Genomic DNA, 15,465 nt, shown 5'->3' with positions numbered 1-15,465 from the left:
ATTCTCGATGTTTCTGCTAACGTTCCTGAGACAGAGTTATGGTAGTGGGTAGGAGTAGGTTTTGTACGGGCGTTGAGTTTTTTTCCATCCTAGGATTATGTTTGTCCAAACACACTTAGTTGAGGAGTTCTGATGGGATCCGATGCATTAGTGCTGGTATGATCGCACCCTATAGGTCTACGAAAAAGGCACCTTTCAACTATGAGGCCTTTTTTTTTCTTTTAAAAAAAATGAGATGATAATGAGTCTTGAATAAGGGTTTATACATCGGGAGTTATCTCGCTAAGTTTATCTTAGTTCTGAGTGTATCGTGTTCCAAATTTTATGGTGTTCTGAAAACAATTCATAACGGGAGTCTATATGAAATAAACTTATGATTTTTTGGTAGTATTGCTCCCAATGAAATAATACGCATGCCCAATTCATTTGTATGATTCTAGTATATTTAGTTTTTTTTAGAGAAAGGTTTTGAGTCTGATGCAGGTCTACACCACATCATTGCAAGGAAATTTTGGACCGCAAATAAATCTCTTGACTAGTGTAATTACTAACTCGCAGGGTCGGGCCTACACATGGAGGGGAGTAGCACCAACGCATACTCATAGACCTAATCTACAAGATCTTGTGAGTAAAATGAACTCTGCTCACGACAATACTTCCCCAGTGGTGCTTGAAACGAAGCCGATGCATCTTGTAGTTCTGCCAACCTATGCTCGGCTGCGACCACTCTCTCTTCGAGTGTCGAGTGTCTATCCTAATATTCCTTTGCCTTCGCCTGTGCGGCGATAAGGTCCTTAATGAGTTGGTCTCTGAAATAGTAGTCTCTTTCTAAGTCTCGAGTTTGTGAGATGGTAGCGTCTGTAGCAGCGCGCAGTTCCCTAACTCGATGTTCGTGATCTGCTGGGTCATCACCGGGAGGGCTCTGTTAACCGGTCCCCCATGGTTGAGGTCATCACGACCTCGTTGGTCTCCAAATGGCGATTGTTGTTGCTGATGACGACTCCACCCCTCGATCAATGCTGCCCAACGGGGCACAAGTTCGACGTAGTCGAAACGGTTCGCGAGAGTCCTGGCTATGTAAGGAGAGTTGTCGACCTCTGGCTCCACTTCCGACTCTTTTCCTAATCACCCACTAACTCTCCGGGTGCGGAAAGTAGGGGTCTCTTAGTAAGTAAAATCTTGCCATGATGTCCGTGCGAGAATAGGGGTGAGGTAAGAGGCATATAATAATCATATTCCTAGAAATACTTGTAGGGGTTTGATCCTCCTTAGTTACTTCTATAATGACATGGTGCATACCCGTTACATATAACAAAAGATATGATAGACCTTCGAATAAATGATCATACTCCAAAACCACAACCAAACAAGGGACAGGATGTAAAGCAATGATCACAGATTCTAAGTATATGATATCCAAGTTATATATAACTTCAGCATATCCACTTAGTGATTGTAGATCTACTAGCAAGAATCTGTTTAGTTTTCACATAACTTATAGTACCACAAAATACTCCTATAGTATTTTAAATGTTATTTTGGTTCTTAACGATTTTTTAGTATGGGTGTTGGTAAGTTGATAGACTTGTTGTCCACTATGACTATCCCCCGGCACATACTAGTCACTTCTCGGATGAATATAGTTGATCAGGCTATATTCCTCCCAGACTTGATTGCATATCCCAGGGCATAGTCACATTGCACAACTCCTCTATTTTTAACTTTTGTATTGTCCTAGATAGGATACTATACTAGTATGTATGCATGCACTCATACTTTTAACAAGAAACTATTTATTTCTAAAAGTATAGTTATTTGAAAATGTTTAATCAGAGACTTTAGTCCCAATGCATTTATAGTTTGTATACCTTATGTGGTTCGATATACTTAGTTCAGTATAAACAATGCTCTGATACCAATCTGTCACACCCCCAAACCAAGGATGGCGGAAACGTCCGGGGGTGGAGGACTTCATGTATAGTATCACAACAACGAGTATAATAGTGCTCAAAGTAAATACAACCATCATGGATATAATTGAAAAAGTTACACCATAATATGTGTTTACATGTTTCAAATCAATTACACTACGATGACAAAATGAAATGTTTGACGATTTAACGTCCCATCCTCAAAAGCTATTGATTTCATGTTTCACTGATTTCCTGAGAATACAAGTAGTTTTGAAAGAGTGTCAACAATTAAGTTGGTGAGTTCATAAGAGTTTTATTTGAGAAAGAAGTTGTTTTCCTTGTAAAAAGCGATAGAGTATGATTCCAGAAAATTCAATATTTTCTTTATTAAACGCGAAATGAACGCTCCTATGTTATGCAATAATGTACCCTAGAAAGACCCGTAGATTCCTTCTATAATCACACAGTGTATGTAACTTATATAAAATTTAAGTTAAATAAACCGTCGAATATAATGGGTCTGCCCTAGGTCCACAACCAAACAAGGAACAGGAAGTAAGGCGGACCCACCAATTCGAAGTCAATTGCGACTAAATTCTTATATAACTCTAACATGTACACTTAGCAAATTATAGCTGAAGTCTAACAATTCTAGATGAAATGTAGTTTTAATATCATGAAAGCCATTTAGTGTAAACCTGGTACTTTTTCATGTATACTTCAAGAAGAATCCCTTATTTTTCCTTATAAAAAGTTATGTAGCCTTAAATCCCAAGACCGAGAATATGTGTGTGTGTTTTGTACTTATAATGTTTATAATAGTTTATAAATAGATAAAACCCCTTTTCAAAGTAGAATTTTCCCTGTAAACTTGAAAGATTGTTAACTCCCTATGTGAGTCGTTATAACCATACTATAACGAGAAATAACCTGCAACAATGTTTTTCAGACATCAAGATCCTATGACTCTTGTCACCCGTAGACCTGTCGGTCCCGCTGAGCTAGCAGCGAGGTGTGGGGTGTCAATCCCAATATAGATCTATACACAAATATCAAGCTCTCCCTACAAGAGACTCTGGTTATAACTTACAGGAATTTTAACCCGTACTCTAAGAGTACGATGGAAGAATTGTCTCACAACTTACGTTAACTAGTTTACATATAGTTTGAGTATAAAACCTCTTCCGTGGTGGAAGTGAAATCACCTTTTATGAAATAAATTAGTGATATAGAATCCTTAAACTATTACTATTATAGTTTATCATGTAGTATATGAAAGAAAACCCATTTGTTTTGAGATTAAAACCTTTTTCATGTAGGATGCTTTTATCGAAAAATCCATAAACTATACTTATTGTAGTTTATTATATGTGCTCGAAATGAATGGAAAAACCTTATCATGAATGACTAATTTCTGTTTATGACGATAAACTAACAAGAATTCATTCAACATTTAGAAACTTATTGTTATGCACTTTCCTCAAAATACTACAAAGTGTTGTTAATATGGTAAGTTATGTAGCTAGTTTTTAACCTTTCTGCACTGTTTTGAAAACATCATAGAAAAATCATACGAAGTCAAAAACTAAATCCGTAAACTCTGAGAGTTTATAAAATGTGTGTAGTTTAATAATAATTTTGATTATGATTTTTAGAAGTTTCTAACTTGTGTGAAAGGGTTCATATTCAAAGACCGGTCAGAATTCGTTTCTAAAATGTTAGGCAGTTTTGTAAAAATCACTATAAATTGTAGAAAAATTGTATGGAGATGTGCAAGTAGTCATTTTGAAGGTATGAACCTGAACTATTTTCATATTAAACTGTTTTGAAAGATATTAAGTTTAAGATGGTCAAAACAGTCCGTGAATGGAACTAAACTTTCCTGTTGAAAGCTGATGTTTGAGTTTAGTTAAGTTTTTGGTGTTTTAACTTGTATCTGTTGGAGATAGTGTCTAAGTCCATAACTATATTTGGTATGTACTTGACCCGACCCGACATGGTCCATTTGGGTTGCACTTCACCCGAACAATTTACGAATAATCTTTTGAGAATAGTATAAGTTATGATTTATTAATATATTATAAGTTCTAATATATTAATATAAAATCATAATATTGAATTAGTGTTGATCTATAAATAATTTAGAATTAAATTCGAGATCAAAAGTATGACTAATTAAATATGGGATCTTGTATTTATATAGTGTGGGCTAATGCTTATTTGGAATGGGCTAGGCTTGCATGGAAAGTCAACGGATACTCCATGGAGCTTTAACCCATGGATCTCATGGAAATGAAAAGACATGGATATTAGGGTTTACATGGATGTAACCCTAATCCACCACACTATATAAAGGAGGCTTTGGTTCTTGAAATTGGACTAGTTGATGTGTGTAAACTAAGGGGGCGATTTCAAGAAGTTTGTGACTATTCTCTCAAGTTTCCAAGTTTGTGGTGATTTGTGACTTCCATTTGAGGCATCCACATTATTGGTGCTAGGCTCTCAAACTCCAAGCAATCAACTACTACTACAAGGTAAGTAATTCTACTAGTTTTATTTGATTCAAGTACCCCATGTCATGCTAGTTAGGATAAGAACCTTGGAAAAATAATTATTTGCATGTATCTTAGTCAAACATAGATCCAAGGTTTCTAGGGTTGCATGTACACCATAGGAGTGTTAGAATGCTGAAAACCCATCAGTGGTATCAGAGCCAGGTTTGTTTATTTGATACTTGATGCAAAAAAAAACCTTGAAAAATCGAAGTTTTGTTCAAAAGCTCGTATTAAAATTTCAAGTTTTGTATTTGTACTTACGATTCTTGAAATTTTTGATATGAACATTCATAAACATATGAGTTTAGAAGATCATAGAAATTATGTGCTAATAATTGATTAGATTAATTCTTGATCTTTATGTGTTTTAATGGAGTCCATAACTACTTCTTAAGTTATGGATAACCAAAAGTCACATTTATAAATAACCATTAAAAGAACACATAGGTTACAAAAATGAAGAGTCTTCATTTTTAATAACCATTAACTCATAAGTTATGAGAAATGAAAAGTTTTGAAAGTTTACAAAACTTGCCCTCAAGTTTTGGAACATGTAAAGTCATATTAAAAACTTTAGTTCCAACCCCTAGAATTTTAAAAGTTAAAATTCAACCCTTATACTTTATAATATTATAAGTTTAATAATATTTATATATGTATAAGATCAAGTCGTCTTACCGCTAGTACGCCTCATTCACGAAGCCGGTCTATAAGGGGGGTATAAGGTTGTTGCCTATAAAATGGCAACTTAATGGATGTCCACTCTCACCCACCGCTTCCTTGATCGGTGGAGGGTCGTTAGCCGAACGGGTAGGACAAGGACTTATAAATTCTCATTAAAATAATGATAGTACTAAAGTAACTAAACTTTATTGAATTCCCAATCTTAGTTATTTTAGGAAAATGTGAATAAGGTGCTAATCCATGAAATTACACTTTACACTTTGTTTAAGTCGTTAGTGGAGCGTGTGTGGTTAACCGGCACACTAACTTGAACTTAACAAGGTAGGTAAAGGGTGACTTAATGTTTATCATAGTATCGATGGAGCGTGTGTGGTTAACCGCCGAAAGTAGTCTAAAGGGTAAGTCGGTTGTTACTACTCCTACTCCTACTCCAACTGCGGCCAATGTCTTGGCAATCGGGCATGGCAAAGGGAAGAAGAGAAAGAACCCTTCTAAGGGTACCAAGGGTAAGACCCTTGAAGGCTCCTCTTCAAGCAAAACCAAGAAAGGTTTTGTCACTCCTTCTGCTAACCCTAATGAGGCTGAATGCTTCTATTGCCATGAAAAGTCGCACTGGAAGCGAAACTGCCCAAAGTACCAACAAGATTTGAAGGATGGGAAAGTAAAACCCAACCATGCAGGTATATACACTATATTGTCTAATAACTCACCTCATTCTAAGTCTTGGGTCCTTGATACAGGTTGTGGTATTCACATATGTTGTGATTTGCAGGGACTAAAAAGAAGTGAGAATGTGGAACAGGGAAAGATAAACTTGATCATGGGAAACAGGAAAGCTTCACCTGTCACCAAGATAGGAGTTTATTCCTTAGTGCTAAATAGTGGGTTTACATTAGATTTGAATAAATGTTATTATTCGCCAGAAATGGCAAGAAATGTTATTTCCTTTCATGCATTGTATAAACAAGGTTTTACCTTTTATTTTGATAATAATAATGGTAGTATTGATGCTTTCTTTAATAATGTTCTTTATTTTAAAGCATTACCTTGTGATGGCGTGTATGAAACTGTATCTGTTGTAGATAATCTAGGAAATAATGTATTGTGTATTAACTCTTCCACTAGCTTAGATAAAGCATCCTTATGGCATTGTCGTCTTGGACATGTAAGCAAGAAACGCATAGGCCAACTCCAAAAGGATGGAGTCTTGGAGTCATTTGACCTAAAGTCAGATGATAGTTGTGAATCTTGTTTGCTTGGTAAAATGCAAAGTCACCTTTTACTGGCACTTGTGCTAGGGGTGAAGGTTTGTTGGACCTCATACACACGGATGTGTGTGGACCCTTCAGAACCGCCACAAGAGATGCTAATCGGTTCTATGTGATTTTTACTGATGATTTTAGTAGATATGGATATGTCTACCTAATCAAGCATAAGTCAGAAACCTTTGAGAAATTCAAAGAGTTTAAGCAAGAAGTGGAGAATCAGTTGGGCAGGAACATTAAGATGCTTCGATCCGATCGTGGTGGTGAGTATCTTAGTACTGAGTTCCTTGACTATCTTAAGGAATGTGGGATTGTCTCACAATTGACACCTCCTAGGACACCATAGTTGAATGGTGTAGCTGAGAGGCGCAATCAGACCTTGTTGGACATGGTTCGTTCCATGATGAGTCGAGCTTCGCCACCAATCTCATTTTGGGGGTATGCCTTAGAGACTGCCGCCCATATCCTTAATCTAGTCCCTACAAAGAAGGTTGCCAAAACACCTCACGAGGTGTGGACTGGAAAAGTTCCCAATCTAGACCACATCAAGATTTGGGGTTGCGAGGCTTTCTTGAGACGCGAGACTCACGATAAGCTCGAGCCCCGAAGCGAAAGGTGTATTTTCATCGGCTACCCACAGAAATCCTTTGGTTACATCTTCTACAGACCCAGTGATAATGTGGTCTTTGTAGCAAGAAGAGGATTCTTTCGAGAGAGATAATTCATGAGCCAAGGAGACAGTGGGAGGCAAATTGACCTTGAGGAAATTCAAGAGTCAAGTGGTGAAGGAACCTTAAACCCTAGCCCTCAACCTGAGGAGGAAACTCCTGTTGAGCCGACTGAAGAATCTATACCTCTGAGGCGTTCCACCAGAGTTAGGAATGCACCTGAGCATTATTATGGTTTTCATATTACTGCAGAAGGTGAGACACTTATCAGTGATAACATACTGGTAAATCTGGATGAGCCTAACAGCTACACGGAAGCCATGGCAGGCCCTGAGGCTGCTAAATGGAAAGAGGCTATGGATAGCGAGATACAATCCATGTATGACAATCAAGTTTGGAACTTGGTTGACAATGTACCTGATCGTAAGATAGTTGGGTGCAAATGGATCTTCAAGAAGAAGACCGACATGGATGGTAATGTATACACTTATAAGACACGACTGGTTGCAAAGGGTTATTCTCAAACTCCGGGAGTTGATTATGATGAGACCTTTTCACCAGTGGCCAAGATTAAGTCTATTAGGGTTCTGTTAGCCATTGCTGCATTTCATGATTATGAAATATGGCAAATGGATGTCAAAACCGCTTTCCTTAATGGAAAGTTGGCTGAAGATGTTTACATGGTTCAGCCAGAGGGTTTTGTCAGTACAGAGTACCCCAGTAGAGTGAGTAAGCTCGAGAAATCCATTTATGGATTAAAACAGGCACCTCGCAGATGGAATCTTTGCTTTGATGAGAAAGTCAAAGAATTTGGCTTTTCAAGGAGTGAAGATGAATCTTGTGTCTATATCAAGGCTAGTGGGAGTATAGTCAGCTTTTTGGTACTGTATGTGGATGACATACTACTCATAGGAAATGACATCCCAACCCTGCAGGAAGTAAAGTCCTGGCTTGGGAAGTGTTTCGCTATGAAGGACCTTGGAGAAGCTGCCTATATCCTAGGGATAAGGATTTTGAGAAACAGGAGTAAAAGGCTAATTGGACTTAGTCAAAGCACCTATGTGGACAAAGTGTTGAAAAGGTTCAACATGCATAACTCCAAGAAAGGAGAGTTACCCATCCAGAGTAACACCAGATTGAGTAAGACACAAAGCCCTAGTACTGAGGCTGAGATAGCAGAAATGAGTCGAATACCTTATGCTTCAGCTGTAGGATCGATCATGTATGCTATGACGTGTACTCGACCTGATGTAGCCTATGCTTTGAGCATGGTTAGCAGGTATCAGGGGAACCCTGGCAAGGCACACTGGACTGCGGTAAAGAATATCCTCAAGTACCTACGGAGGACTAAGGACTGGGTCCTTACCCTCGGTGGCAGTGAGGACTTGAGAGTTGTAGGGTACAGTGATGCTAGCTTTCAGACTGACAGGGATAATTTCCGCTCTCAGTCGGGCTGGGTCTTTACTCTAAACGGAGGGGCAATTACTTGGAAAAGTTCCAAGCAGGAGACAGTGGCTGATTCCACTTGTGAATCAGAGTATATAGTAGCAAGCGAGGCAGCAAAGGAGGCTATATGGCTAAAGAACTTCATCGGAGACCTTGGAGTTGTACCAGCTATAAAGGAGCCAATGGAGATTTTCTGTGACAACAATAGTGCGGTTGCCTTAGCCAAGGAACCAAGAGATCATGGGAGATCCAGACACATTGATAGAAAATATCACTTCATCAGACATCGAATAGAAGAAGGAATCCTCGTGGAAAAGTGGGTATCATCGGATGAGAACCCAGCAGATCCCCTCATGAAGGGACTGACTCGGGCTAAGCATCTCCAGCATGCTCGGAGCATAGGGCTGAAGGATGATATTAGTTTTAGTAGTTAGATAATCTTGAAATTTGTAAAATGTAATTGACATTTGATGATAAATAAAAGCTGTTATTTATGAGTAAAGTGTTGCTATCTCTTGTCAATTGTTTACTATTATTTCTTTTTGCATGTTTTGACTTCCAGAATAATTATGTTATGGTTTATATCATATTATTCAAACTCTCCACAGTCGGTCATATGTTGGAAGTAGATATGAATCAAGACTGTCATGGGTTGGCTTGTAGAGGTGTAAGATGTTAGACAAAGCGGGGCTACAACACTCATAAGTGCTCATAAGTTCTGAGTATTGGATTCAACCCACGCTCACTTGTATCACTTCATGGAATTTATCTCGAGTGATCGTGAGACGGTAATTTCATATAAGTCTTCAAACCTAGAGATATGATTTGTTGCCTATGAGTTGGTTATGCATTGATTGCACGAAAACGCATTGGTAACTCGATGTTATAAACCGTGCCTTTGTGTGTAGTTCAACAAGTAGTAAAGCAAACATATGAGTCGAAGTTTATCTGTTCCTTCTAGGATTAGAAGAGATATCTGGGCCCCTCGATGATTTTGTTTTGACCTATGTACCGGGCCCGGTCAGAACTAAATTGATGTGTTCAGTTAAGTTCTATGTCAAACAAATCAGAAATCGGGAAACAAATGTTGGAAAATAAGCAATACCATGTTCCATGTATTTGTCCGGCTGATATCTAGAACAGAGGATTATACGATCACTTATCTAAAATGGCGCTTCATAGTTTAACAGATGTTTAAGAGCTACGATTGCTGATCGGTTCCTGAAGTCATACTTGCAACTATAGTTATTAGACTTATCCAAGTGGGAGACTGTTGGAGATAGTGTCTAAGTCCATAACTATATTTGGTATGTACTTGACCCGACCCGGCATGGTCCATTTGGGTTGCACTTCACCCGAACAATTTACGAATAATCTTTTGAGAATAGTATAAGTTATGATTTATTAATATATTATAAGTTCTATTATATTAATATAAAATCATAATATTTAATTAGCGTTGATCTATAATTAATTTAGAATTAATTTAGAGATCAAAAGTATGACTAATTAAATATGGGCTCTTGTATTTATATAGTGTGGGCTAATGCTTATTTGGAATGGGCTAGGCTTGCATGGAAAGTCCATGGATACTCCATGGAGCTTTAACCCATGGATCTCATGGAAATGAAAAGACATGGGTATTAGGGTTTACATGGATGTAACCCTAATCCACCACACTATATAAAGGAGGCTTTGGTTCTTGAAATTGGACTAGTTGATGTGTGTAAACTAAGAGGGCCGATTTCAAGAAGTTTGTGACTCTTCTCTCAAGTTTCCAAGTTTGTGGTGATTTGTGACTTCCATTTGAGGCATCCACATTATTGGTGCTAGGCTCTCAAACTCCAAGCAATCAACTACTACTACAAGGTAAGTAATTCTACTAGTTTTATTTGATTCAAGTACCCCATGTCATGCTAGTTAGGATAAGAACCTTGGAAAAATAATTATTTGCATGTATCTTAGTCAAACATAGATCCAAGGTTTCTAGGGTTGCATGTACACCATAGGAGTGTTATAATGCTGAAAAACCATCAGTATCCCCCCCTGAAAACTAAATAAAACTTGAAAATGTAGGGGTATGAACTCACCTTGAGTGATTTCTTGAAGAGTGGAAGGTCGGAGACGAGGAGTATCAAGTCAAGAACACTTAATGAACACGTGAAGTGTTGGATGATCCTAAGAACGATTTTTGGTGTTAAATGTGTGTAGATGATCCAAGAGTGTTAGAAAAATATGGAATAACAATTGAGTTTAGATGAAATACTTACCAAAAATTGAAGTAATAGCTCAAGAACACTTCAAAAGTGTGGCTGGAAGTTGAGAGAAAAAGAGGCTCTTTTGATGGTTAAGGAGTGTATATGTGTTTTATGGAGAAGGAAATGATCAAGGAAATCCCCAGGCATTTCTTTATATGAAGGATTGCTGGAGCAAGTGTCTAGGGTGAAGGGATGTTTCCCTTGATGTGTGTGATGTGGATAAAGGTGGACCAATGAGAAATTGACACATAAGTGCAAGTGGACACACTTGACCCACTTGTAACATAAAATATCCTAAGCCCTTTTTTTTAATGTAAAATATTGAGTTATAATTAATAAATCCCTGGGATGTGATTAAAATATGAATATATAGGGTCTTATATGTCAAAATATGAGTCTGGGTGAAAATCCCACGTTAAAATCATGAAAAACGGGCTTAAAATGAAGTCGGAGTCGAAAACCGGGAAGATAGAAGCGAGCGTGCGAGATCAGGGCCGGAGGTTCGGTCCCAGCCACTAGAACCGAAAGTAGGTTTGGTTGTTAGATGAGAACTGAGAGGAGGGTTCGGTCCGAGCAGCTTCGCATTCGAACACGGAAGAGGAGCGAAGGTAGAAGAAGCGAAATAGACCGAAGCTCAGATGGAGCGAAATAGACCGAGAGGCCTGATCCGAACCGAAGGGTGAGTTCCGTCCCATATGTAGTTTCGGTCTTATGCAGGTTCGGTCCTCATGGTTCGGTTCTTAAGGCTATGTTTGGTTCCTATAGGAAGGCTTCGGTTCCCAAGAGGTTTCGGTCCTATAGGGATGTTTTTAAAGTTATATTCCCGTTTTGAGTGATTTTTTACCAAGTTAAGGGTCGGGATGCCCCGAATGATTATAAAAAGTTGAAAGAGGTTTTGAGAGAGATTTGGGAGAGATTTCACATACTTGGAGAGATTTCACATACTTGGAGAGATTTGAGAGAGATTTCACATAGTTGGAGAGATTTCACATACTTGGAGAGATTTGGGAGAAATTTCACATACTTGGGGAGATTTGGGAGAGATTTCACATACTTGGAGAGATTTGGAAGAGATTTCACATACTTTGAGAGATTTGGGAGAGATTTCACATACTTGGAGAGATTGGGAGAGATTTCACATACTTGGAGAGATTTAGGAGAGACTTTGTTTGCGACCTTTGTGAGTGTTTTAAGTTCGAAAAGCAAGGTTTGTAAACCCCGTTTTGCCTTGTTATGAGCGTTATACGCCCCCGAAGGGTATGTATTAATGTTTTATTGAGTTGTTCCATCAGCTACCCTGATTAGGGTTTAGATTTTCTGAATACGTGAAGACTCAAAGTGATACTTTGCATTAAGATAGTGCGTTGTACAATAGTAAGCACGATGTAAACCCTAATATACAAGGGTTAAATGAGTTGACCGGTTTGACTTGACTAGAAATTGACGGTTGTCACATAAACTATAAGGACTCATGACACTTCATCAATGGGACCAAAAGGGTCCATAAACCCATACTTCAAGAGATCTAATAAAATAAACACCAAGTTCAAAGCTTTACACCTTATAAGAATGCCAAATGTTTATAAGATTCTGGATCTATAAGCCTTTGCTCCTTTGATGATTTTTCAACGACGGCCACCTTCCTTCAAAACACTAAGATGCACTGTAAAATGGTCTTCTAAGCTCAAAACACACAAAAAAGGGATTAGGGTTTCGTGGGAGCTGCTTAAGGGTGAGAGGGAGGCTGGGCTTTAGGGCATAATGTTCTTTATATAGGGATCAACCCTAAATTTTAGGGTTTTGGGGACTGCGTGCGTACACTGCGCGTACGCGCATGGCATCCGCGTCCATATCTCGTGAGTATGTTGCGCGTACTTAGAGTGGTACACCCCACGTACGACACTCGTAAGCCCATTCATAAGGACCCAATGAGTCCAAGCCCAAATCAATGCAATCAATTAACCCAACAATTAAATAAATAATACCTTGGAGACTATCGAGCGTTACAATGTTTTTGGTTAAAACAAAGATAAACTAAGACCAATTCAATGAAGTGTATTCTTGGTGAGAACCCACACTAACTCTTGAATAATTGTTTGTAAAGGAATTTTCCTTAACATAGAAACTTATATGTCAAGAAGTCAGTAGGAGTCTTATTGATCTTGAAGAGTTTCAGGAGCTAATCAAGAATAAACCTTTTAGTAATCACTAGCACACGACCAGAGGTTTATAACCTATCATGTTGACACATTTTTGTTTCTGTGCATCTTCCAGTTAAGTTGACTATGTGTGTGAGTTCTATAGTTCTCATTTGACTGCAAAAGGAGGAGCACGCTGGTCAGTGATAGTACATTGGTCAATAGAAGTAAGCTGCTTGGCAACTTGGAAGCGTTGGTAGGCCCTTATGCTACCTGAAGGCAAGAGATTAAGAATAAGTAAAGTTCAGTCCATGAAAGGAAACCTAAATTTCACTTTGATTTTGACCTCAACCTTATCTTATGATGGTAGTTTGGAAATGATAAGATTCACATGGATGGAAACACATACACCATAAAATCTAGGTAGCAAAAAGGTTTCGCTCTAATTCATGAAAATGATTAAGAGGAAACACTTTCGCTAGTAGATTTTGAATCTGATTAATATCATTATGGTTAGCTATGATAATTGCATTCTCAAATTCGTATATGATTATGACATCCCTTTTCATAGTTCGAATTCTGAGAAATGGCAAGAAATATTTTGAACGTTCAGGACTTATTGCTGTAAGTTCTGAAAGGGTTTAAACATGCACATAAGCTATCTAATGAAGGTGTATGAGCTTGATAAGTCTAGATGAAGACTAATCAAAGCATCACATATCATAAATCTGCACTTTATTAAGAAAGTAAATGGTATTGATTTCTGGAAGTCCAGTTGATTTCTAGGTACATGTCAAAGCTAGTGGGAGCATAATTGTTATGTAGATAGGAGCATAATTGTTATGCTAGTGGGAGCATAATTGTTATGCTAAGTATTGTAGGTTGGCAATGATGGGTTTTAAGCACTATAACACTCCTATGGTACACATGCAACCCTAGATGCTTTGGATCTAAGTTTTCTCTAATTATACATGTAATTTCAATTTTCAAAAGCATGCATCCTAACTAGCATATAATTGAGGACATACAACATAAAAACCAAGTTAGATGAATACTTCTTATATGTAGCTTGTAGTTCTAGGCCTTCAAAACCTTTAACACCTCAAATGTGATTCCTCTAATGTGTCACAAACACCAAATGCAAGAGGAGGCTTATGAGAAGAGGCTAGATAGCTCAAAATCGGTTATGACCCTTCTTAGAATGCATGGGGACGATTTTAGGGGTTAAGGGGTTGCTTTTATAGTGTGGCAAAGACTAGGGTTTCATCCATGCAAACCCTAATACACCATGACCCTTCATATTTCTTAGGCCACATGGGTTAAACCTTCATGGACTATCATATAGGTTTAGCCCATCCTAATCAACCATGGATCATTAGCCCATACTACATGTATCATTGATTTACTTAATCAGTCCCCGTAAATTTAATCAGTCTCTTTTGATCACTAAAATAATTCCAAATTAATTCTTGATCAATACTAATTAAATAATATGATTTCTCAATTAATATATTATACTTATAATATATTAATAAATCACAAATAACCTCTTTCTCAAAATTCCATCCTATCAAATTGCTCTGGTGAAGGTAACCCAAAAGGACCATGCTACTATCGGGTTAAGTACATACCAGTTATAGTTATGGGCTTAGACACCTAATCCAACAGTCTCCTACTTGGATACGTCTAATAACTATAACTGCCAATGCAACTTCAAAATACGATTAGCAATCGTAGCTCTCAAAAGCCGCTGTCGAACTATGACCTAGTCAGTGACGCGTCCTTTAGATAAGGGATCATATAATCCTCTGTTCTACAAGATATCGTGTAGACAAAGAAATGGAATAAAGTCATACTCATTTTTCCAACAGTTTGTTTCCCGATTTCTGATTTGTTTGAAATAGAACTTAATTAAACACATCAATTAAGTCCTGACCGCGCCCGACACATAAGCCAAAACAAAATCATCGAGGGGCCCAAGATATCAATTTTAATCCTCTTAGGATAAAAGGAACAAATAAACTTCGACTTATATGCTTGTACTAACTACTCATTAAATCATGCACAACAATACTTTTTATAACATCAAGTTACCGATGCGTTTTCATACCATCAATGCACAACCAACTCGTAGTCAACAACTCATATATCTTGGTTTGAAGACTATATGATATTATCGTCTCACAATCACTCGTGATAAATTCCATGAAGTGATTCATGTGAGCGTAGCTTTAATCCAATACTCAAATCTTATTTCAAAAGCACTCATGAACTTTGTAGCATACTTTTGCTATGTCTAACACCTTAGACAATCTACAAGCCAATTCATGACAGTCTAGCCTCATAACCTAATTCCAAAGTATGATAGACTGTGCATAGTTTAAATAATCTTATTATTCCAGAAGTCAAAACATGCAAAGTGAAACAATAGTAAACAATTGACACAAGATAGTAACTTTACTCATAAATAAAACTCCTTTTATTCAATCATCAAATGTCAATTACATTTTAGCTATTACAAGTTTCTAAATATTTATC

This window comes from Lactuca virosa, chromosome 8 (assembly GCF_052849685.1).
Source record: "Lactuca virosa cultivar CGN04683 chromosome 8, Lactuca_virosa_CGN04683_v6, whole genome shotgun sequence".
In the NCBI taxonomy this organism is placed as follows: domain Eukaryota; kingdom Viridiplantae; phylum Streptophyta; class Magnoliopsida; order Asterales; family Asteraceae; genus Lactuca; species Lactuca virosa.
Note: the sequence above shows the minus strand (reverse complement) of the source record.